Raw genomic sequence first — 8,847 nt, 5'->3', positions numbered from 1 at the left:
GCTAGAAAAGGCCTCAACACACCAGGGTGACCCGATCTCTGCCCTGGAAAAGGAAATATCAAGGTTGGTCGCGACACGAGAGGAAAACCGACCAAGGCGCCAAAATCTGCGGATTGGGGAGGGGATTAAAGTAGGAACTACACAGACTATGTGGCCCAAATGCTGGGCTACCTGGTGGGAAGGGATAGCTTCCTTAATCCACCAGAAATAGATAGAGCCCATCGGTCGCTTTGTCCAAAATGCAAAGTCGGCGAACAGCTAAGGGCGATAATCACTAAAATGCACCGGTACCAAGATGGGGAAAGAATCCTGCGCTAGGCAAGACAAACAAAGAACTGTAACTGGGAAGGTCACTGGATCAGGATCTACCAGAACGTTGGGGCTGACCTGACCAAGCACCAGGCAGATTTCTAAAGGACGAAAGCAGCCCTGTACAAGAACGGCGCAAATTTTGGGATGTTGTACCCGGCCAAACTTTGGGTCACATTCCACGGCAGGGAGAACTTCTTCACAGTCCCAACGGACCCGGACAAATCTGTCCTCGAGAACGGGCTGGAGAAATGGCAGCAGGCACAGCAATGAAAAGACAATCCGAAAATACTTTATTCATTTATTTACTCCATGTGAACCAACTTGAACACTTTGCTTGGGACTGCACTGCCTCGTGCAGGGGATGGGAGGTGAAATAGAGGAAAGAAAGAGTGAGGGCAGCAGAGTGCAGGAAAGCGTGAGGAGAATGACAGGGAGGGAACACAGAGAATGGGTGACGGGAGGACACATCAACAATCCCAGAAGGGGGGCCACCACACTAGCAGGGAAGCTAGCACTGGGAAGCGTGTGGGAAAGAGAGGCCACAGCGCATCTCCCGCAAGGGAGAGAGTGTCTGGCAAAGCGGGGGGGGGGTGCATTTTGGGAGCCCGCTGGACAAATGGAATCCCAGGAGCGCAGGGGCCCGGCCTCATGGTGAGAATGGCAGCCGTGGCCATTTTGGATGGCTCCCCAACAAAGGGAATCCCCAGAGTGCAAGGGCGCTTCCACCAGGTAAGTATGGTTGATCACGCAGGTGGGGGAAAAACGAAACCCCCCCCATCAAGAGTGTCACCTAGAATGTCAGGAGACCTAATGGCCCAGTGAAAAGATCCAGAGTCTTCGCCCACCTGAAAAGTATGAAAGTCAACATAGTCTTCCTCCAAGAGATGCACCTGAGAGAGAAGAACCGACTGCGGGAAAGGAAGGACTGGGTCGGACAGACCTACCATTCCTGCAAGGGACGAGAGCCAGGAAGGTAGCCATACTGCACAATAAGAGGACGATGTCACGGCGATGAGGCAGTTACGGACCCAGGTATGTTATAGTCAGCGGTGTCGTAGATGGGGCACCGGTATTCCTGGAAAACGTGTACATGCCCCACTGGGGTGAGTTTATAAAGAAGACCATGGCGGAAATCCACGACATTGACACACACCGACTTATCATGGGGGGACATTTTAACTGTGTACGGGATCCAGGGGTGGGCAGATCGAATCCCAAAACAGGGTAGACCGCCAAAATGACAAAAGATCTCGGCATATTCATGAAGTAGATGGGGGCAGTGGACCCATGGCAGTTCACCCACCCAGAGGAGAAGGAGTTCTCCTTCTCCCAGGTCACAATGCATATGCACGGATTGATTTATTTGTTGTGGGGAAATCGATGCTTCCAGGGCTAATAGGAACGGAATACTTCGCAATCGTAATCTCCAACCACACTCCATACTACATGGATGTGAGGTTGGAGACGGGCCTTGCCCAGCGCCCCCCCCCCCCCCCCCCCCCCCCGATGGACAGAGCCCTGCTGGCCGATCTGGCTTTCTGTGAGGATATATCACAGGCCATAGACGAGTACATTACTAATGGGAGAATGGGAGGTCTCACCATCCAGGTTCTGGGAGGCGCTGAAGGTGAAATTATTGCTGAAAAGCCTGGAAAGATAGGGAAGAGAGGGTGGCTATGCAACAGCTTGTCGACTCCATACTGGAAGTAGACCGGCGATACTCTGAGGCCCCAACCATAGAGCTCCTGGCGTAGAGGAAAATGCTACAAATGGACTTTGACCTGCTCTGCACGAGGAAAGCAGTGCACCAATTCCGCCAGGCACAGGGGACCCTAAACAAACATGGAGACAAAGCCAGCCAAGCTGCTGGCTCACCACCTGAGAAAGCCGGCAGCCACGAGGAAAATAGTTCAGATTATGGACAGCAAAAGCAAACTCGTAGCTAAGTCGGACAAGGTCAACAAGGCCTTTGAGACCTTCTGCAGGCAGGGGACTCAGGGATGAAACAGTTCCTCGTTTGACTGGACATGCCAGTCGTGGGGGAGGATAGGAGATGGGGTCTGGAAGCACCGCTAGAACTGGGGAGGTCATTAGCTCCATGCAGGCCCGGAAGGCGCCAGGACCAGAAGGATTCCCGGTGGACTTCTACAAATAATTTGCGGCATCACAGGCCCCACACCTGTGGGAGATGTTCACAGAATCACTGGCGAGGTGCACCCTGCCACCTTGGCTAGCACAAGCCCCAATCTCGCTGATACCCAAGAAAGACAAAGACCCAACAGAATGCAGACCCACAGACCCATTTCGCTGCTAAATGTGGACTTGAAAATACTGGCCAAGATCCTAACTGGGGGACTGCATATCAGAGGTGGTAGTAGAGGACCGAATGGGCTTTGCCAAGGGTAGACAGCTAACATAGAACTTCAGGCGCCTGCTGAATTGAATCATGACTCCATACGGGGAAAGAACACCTGAGGTGATTGTCTCCCCAGATGCTGAAAAGGCCTTCGACAAAGTCAAATGGAAGTACCTCATAGAGGTACTTGAGCAGTTAAGGCTTGTGTGAAACTCCTATGCAGTGCTCACACAGCGAGCGGACAGACAAATACCACCAGCTCTAAGTTCTTCCAAATGCACAGGGGCACAATGCAGGGATGCCCTTCGTCTCCCGCTGCTGTTCGCCCTAGCGATCGAGCCACTGTCTATCATGCTCAGGGCGGTAAAGAATTGGAAGGGGATTCCGAGAAGAGACAGAGAGCACAGAGTCTCGCTCTGTGTGGAAGACCTGCCTCTCTACATCTCGGACCCACAAAGCAACATGAAAGAAATCATGGCGTTCTTGAGAGAGTTTGGAGTCTTCTCGGGCTACAAACCCGATCTGGTCAAAAGGGAGACCTTCCCAGTGAACCTGTAAGGGGGAGGGGCAGAGCTGGAGGGACTGCCATTTAAACAGGCCCGGCACAAATTCCGCTCCCTGGGGATGCAAATCGCTCGTGACTGAACAGGGATCGACAAGTAGAACCTGACAAGTCTGGTGTAGGAAGTAAAAAAGGACCTGCAGAGGCGGGATGCAGTCCCACTCTCCTTGGCATGGAGAGTGTAGGCGACCAAGATGAACATACTGCCCACTGCCCAGGTTCCTTCTCCTGTTCAGATCCATTCCGATCTACAGCCCCAAGACTTTCTTCAACTCATTTTAAAATCTGATCATGGCATTTGTGTGGGGGGTGGAGGGGGGAGAACGCAGGGATCCCCAAAAAGGTGCTGCAGAGAACGAGAGCCATGGGTGGCCGAGCCCTCCCAAACCTGCTTAACTACCACTGGGCAGCAACTGCGGAGAGGATAAAGAGGTGGATAAAAGAGGCAGAAGCCGAGTGGGTGCATATAGAGGAGGGGGACCTCCCTCTAGGCCCTGGCCATGCCGGCACTTCCATCCCCACCAAACAAACACTCAACAAGCCCAGTTATGATAGCAACAGTCCAGTCATGGAACCAACTGCAACAGCACTTTGGACTAACCAAAATGTCCTTTCAGGCCCCCCATCTACAATAACCACAGGTTCATGGCAGTGAACACCATCTTCAAAAGGTGGACAACGGACGCAGGGACACTGACAGTTAGAGACTTCTACACTGACAGCACTCAAGGAAATAACAGAGAAGTTCCAGCTGACAGAGGGGGAACAAACTAAGATATATGCAGCACAACAGCAGCTCTACTTCCTCAGGAAACTAAAGAAATTTGGCATATCTGCACTGACTCTTACCAATTTTTACAGATGCACCATAAAAAGCATCCTATCTGGCTGCATCATAGCCTGGTATAGCAACTGCTCGGCCCAAGACTGCAAGAAACTTCAGAGAGTCGTGAACACTGCCCAGTCCATCACATAAACCCACCTCCCATCCATTGACTCTATCTACACTACCCGCTGCCGAGGGAAGGCGGGCGGCATAATCAAAGACCCCTCCCACCCGGCTTACTCACTCTTCCAACTTCTTCCATCGGCCAGGAGATACAAAAGTCTGAGAACACGCACAAACAGATTCAAAAACAACTTCTTCCCCGCTGTTACCAGACTCCGAAACGAACCTCTTGTGGACTTGTATGCTTCACCTGATGCCTGTGTCTATGTATTTACATTGTGTACCTTGTGTTGGCCTATTCTGCATTTTCTTTTCTCTTCATGTACTAAATGATCTGTTTGAGCTTCTCACAGAAAAATACTTTTCACTGTACCTCGGTACACGTGACAATAAAGAAATCCAATCCAATCCAATATGCAGGTTAAAAACTTCCGATGTAGGGAAACGCAGCCATACCAACAACCAACGCAACAGAGGGAGGCACGGTAGCACAGTGGTTAGCACTGTTGCTTCACAGCGCCAGGGTCCAAGTTCGATTTACGGTTTGGGTCACTGTCTGTGCGAAGTCTGCACATTCTCCCTGTGTCTGCGTGGGTTTCCTCCGGGTGCTCCGGTTTCCTCCCACAAGTTCCGAAAGACGTGCTGTTAGGTGAATTGGGTATTCTGGATTCTCCCTCTGTGTACCCGAACAGACGCCGGAGTGTTGCCATGAGGGGCTTTTCACAGTAACTTCATTGCAGTATTAATGTAAGACTACTTGTAACAAAAATAAAGATTATTAGTTGATGCTAGAGGACCTACTGGACTTGGACAGCTCAGGGAGGGGGAACTGCAGAGATCTGCATGGACGACAACTGGGAAATGAAATGAAATGAAAATCGCTTATTGTCACGAGTAGATTTCAATGAAGTTACTGTAAAAAGCCCCTCATTGCCACATTCCGGGGCCTGTTCGGGGAGGCTGGTACGGGAATTGAACCGTGCTGCTGGCCTGCCTTGGTCTGCTTTAAAAGCCAGTGGTTAAAAGCCAGGAAGGACAAACACACAACTGGATGAGACAAGAGACAAATGGGAGGAGTACCTAGGGTTTGAAATAGGGTGGGGTCTCTGGGGCGAAGCACTGCATAGGGTCAACGCCAGTTCCACGTGTGCAAGACAAAATCTAAAGTAGCTGAAAGTGGTACACAGAGCTCACTTAACTAGAACCTGAATGAACAGATTCTTCCCTGAGGTGGAAGATAAATATGAACAGTGCCAAGGAGGCCCGGCCAACCATCCCCACATGTTCTGGTTTTGCCCCAGACTCGCTGGGTTTTGGACAGCCATCTCCGAGGCAATGTCCAAGGTGGTGGGGATGAGGGCGGGGCCATTCCCAAGAGTGGCAGTCTTCGGGGTATCAGAACAGCCAGGTCTCTTAATGTGGAGGAGGGCTGATGCCCTTGTCTTTGCCTCCCTAATCACCCGCCGGAGAATCCTGGTTGGCTGGCGATCAGCAGCACCACCCAAAGTTGCAGACAGGCTGCCTGACCTATCAGAATATCTCCAAATGGAAAAAATCTAATTCACCATCCGGGGGTCGGAAGAAGGCTCCCACAAAACATAGGAGCCATTCACCCGGTTGTTCCAAGACCCGTTTGCAGCCAACAGCCGGTAAACCAGAGGGAGCTGAAAGCCAAAACACAATAACAAATGCCAATGAAGGTGGGGGGGGACAAAAAAACATCAACCCCAAACAAGATCAGCAAATAACAAAATACACCACGTCACGCCAATCGTACAGGGACAAGATAGAGGAGCTAAAGAGGGAAGAGGGCATGCCAGATGATTACAGGGGGAGGTGGGTCGAGAAGAAAGGGAAGGGGGGGGGGGGTGAGGGGAGGAAAAGTGGCATCCCTGCTGGGAATAAACACCCACTGGAGAACGCAAAAGAAGAAGTCGCAACTGATGTAAATAATAAAAGGCAACCGATGTATCTATAATTTTTACTTTTTTTTCTTTTTCCTTTCTGTTGTTTTCAACATAGGTTCACGATTTCCCTTGTCTTGTGTAGCTTAAAAATCCGTAATAAAAACATTTATTAAAATAAAATAAATGTTACAGTGCGGAAGGAGGCCATTCAGTCCATCTTGTTTGCACCAGCTCTCCGAATGAGCAATTTACTTAGTGCCACTCTCTGGCCTTCTCCCCATTCCTCCTCATCTAATCCCCTTTTGAATGCTTTCATTAAACCTGCCTCCACCACACCCTCAGGCAGGGCATTCCAGACCTCAACCACTCGCTGGGTGAAGAAGCTTTTTTTTGTTTCTTTTACCAATTACTCTCATTCTCAATCGTTCATGAGTGGGAACAGTTTCTCCTCATTTCTCTGTCCAAACTGCTCACGATTTTGAATACCTCTGTTAAAAACCTTTCAGCCATCCCTTCTCCAAGGGAAACAGAACAGACTTCCCCAATTCATTTTCATAACTGAATTTCCTCATTCCTGGGACCATTCCTGTGAATCTTTCCTGCATTCTCTCCAATGCCTTACTTAATAATGTCTTCCGAACAGGAATAGCATTCCAGCTGAGATCTTACACAAGTTCAAGAAAACCTCCTTTATCTTCTGCTGTATGCTCCTATTAATAAAGTCTTGGGATATTGCACGCTTATTTAACACCCTCATCCTCTCTTTCCACATTCAATAACTTATGCACATATACACCCAGGTCTCGCTGGCCTTGCATGCCCTTTAGAATTGTACCCTTCATTTTATCTTATTTGCTCATGTTCTTCCTGCCAAAATGAATCGTTTCAGATTTCTCAACATTAAACTTCATCTACGTGGTGGCTGGAGACAAACACTGAAAGCTTCCAATAGTAAACAAAGGGGTTTATTGATGAAAGGCAAAGGCAGTTAAATAACAGGCACAGAACATGCACGTCTTAATACTTCAGTTCCTGGTCCACATTGCCAGGGTCCAGTTCCCAGGGCCCTGAGCAAACTCCTCTTTGGCTGGGATTCAAGAGCTCCTGTGGGATTGGCCCTGAGCTGGTCATATGGTCTGTGGAGCCCACCCCCTTAAAGGGCTCACTCTACCATAATGTCCCTTTGAAATTCTACACAATCCTTCTCACAGTTTACAATATTTCCAAGTTTCATATCATCTGCAAACTTTGAAATTGTGCCTTGTACACCAAGGTCTAGGTCATTGATATAGATCAAGAAAAGCATGGGTCCCAACTTTGACGCCTGGGAAACTCCACTACAATATAATATATAACAATCTTTATTGTCACAAGTAGGCTTACATTTACACTGCAATGAAGTGTGATAATCCCTGAGTTGCCACATTCCGGCACCTGTTCAGGTAAATTGAGGGAGAATTCAGAATGTCCAAATAACCTAACAGCACGTCTTTCGGGATTTGTGGGAGGAAAACGGGGCACCCGGAGGAAACCCACGCCAACACGGAGAGAACGTGCAGACTCCACACAGACAGTGACCCAAGCCAGGAATTGAACCTGGGACCCTGGAGCTGTGAAGCAACAGTGCTAACCACTGTGCTACCGTGCTGCCCACAAATCTTCCTCCAGCCCAAAAACATACCTTAACTGCTATGCATTTCCTGTCATTCAGTCAATTAATTTGTTGCGACTGTCCCTTTTATTCCTTGAGCTATATCTTTGTTGAGGGAACAGTGGTAGCTTTAAATAATCTATATTTGTATTTGTGGGAAATAGAAAAAGGGGTGGAATTTCCTCATTTTTAAGTTATCTGCGCTTTAACGGCACCGCTAGCCACAGTGTAAATCCTGTAATAGCCACTAAATCTCACCAGAGGCCAAAATTGGGATTTGCACCCGCCAGATTTCGGTTTTGTATCATCCTCGCCGCCCCCTTCAGTCAGGTGCCCACCCAGGAAGGGTGCAAGCTTGATATGCATACATTATATTATACTCAGCAGGCTTGGCACTGTTACTTTCGCCTTCAACGTGCTTCCACCCCAATCGGCATGGCATCGCGTCGGTGCGAATCACTACTGGCATTCAAAATGAAAAACAGTCACGATTACCATGCCGGAGGTGGGTGGGTGGGGGGGGGGGGGAGAGGCGGGGGGGGGGGGGGGGGGGTGCACGTGCACAGATAATTATAACCCCCTTGTGGTGAGAAATGTGCCTGGGCAGTGCCAATCTACCAACTTGGTGGTGGGTCACCATGCCCCGATGCTTGTTGGGGGGGGGGCAATGCCTGTGGGTGGGGTGGGTGCCCCGATATCTGTGGGGGTGGGTTTCCCTATGCCTGCGTGGCTGGGGAGGGGCATCCCAATGCTTGTGGGGGTCTCATGTGTCCGGGGTGGGGGTGGGCAGGGGGGGGGGGGGGGAGGGGGTAAGGATGGAGGTGGGCGGAAGTTTATCTTTTGTGCAGATCGGGGTGCTGACTCCTGTGGAGTCCTGTCCCACCAGACTAATGGTACAAACCGCGCCCCCAGTTTCTGTGTGCACTGAGCGCAAGAGAATCTGGAGAGAAAACGCCACCCTGCTGCTGGAGACCTACATACGGGTTTTCAGTCTGAAACTGACATTCTAACAAATTTTGGGATGATTTCACCCTGAGTGTCCACTCAGGTGGAAAGAGGAGTTCTAGCCGCTGGCTTCTCTGGCTGCTTCCCCTGACATGATTTGTGAAA

The 8,847-nt window shown here is 50.0% G+C and overlaps 1 long non-coding RNA gene across 1 annotated transcript in view; it reads left to right on the top strand.

The window, feature by feature from the left end:
- The first annotated feature begins 8,159 nt into the window (after positions 1–8,159).
- The window catches only part of LOC119965384, a 68,244-nt gene continuing 67,556 nt past the window's right edge, over positions 8,160–8,847 (top strand). The window contains exon 1 of the long non-coding RNA XR_005460502.1: positions 8,160–8,242. This is a non-coding gene — a long non-coding RNA (uncharacterized LOC119965384). The remainder of the gene's footprint in view (positions 8,243–8,847) is intronic.

Source organism: Scyliorhinus canicula, chromosome 4, assembly GCF_902713615.1.
Source record: "Scyliorhinus canicula chromosome 4, sScyCan1.1, whole genome shotgun sequence".
NCBI classification, from domain to species: Eukaryota; Metazoa; Chordata; class Chondrichthyes; order Carcharhiniformes; family Scyliorhinidae; genus Scyliorhinus; species Scyliorhinus canicula.
The sequence above is the reverse complement of the archived record's forward strand: the minus strand, read 5'-3'. Positions and strand labels throughout refer to the sequence as shown.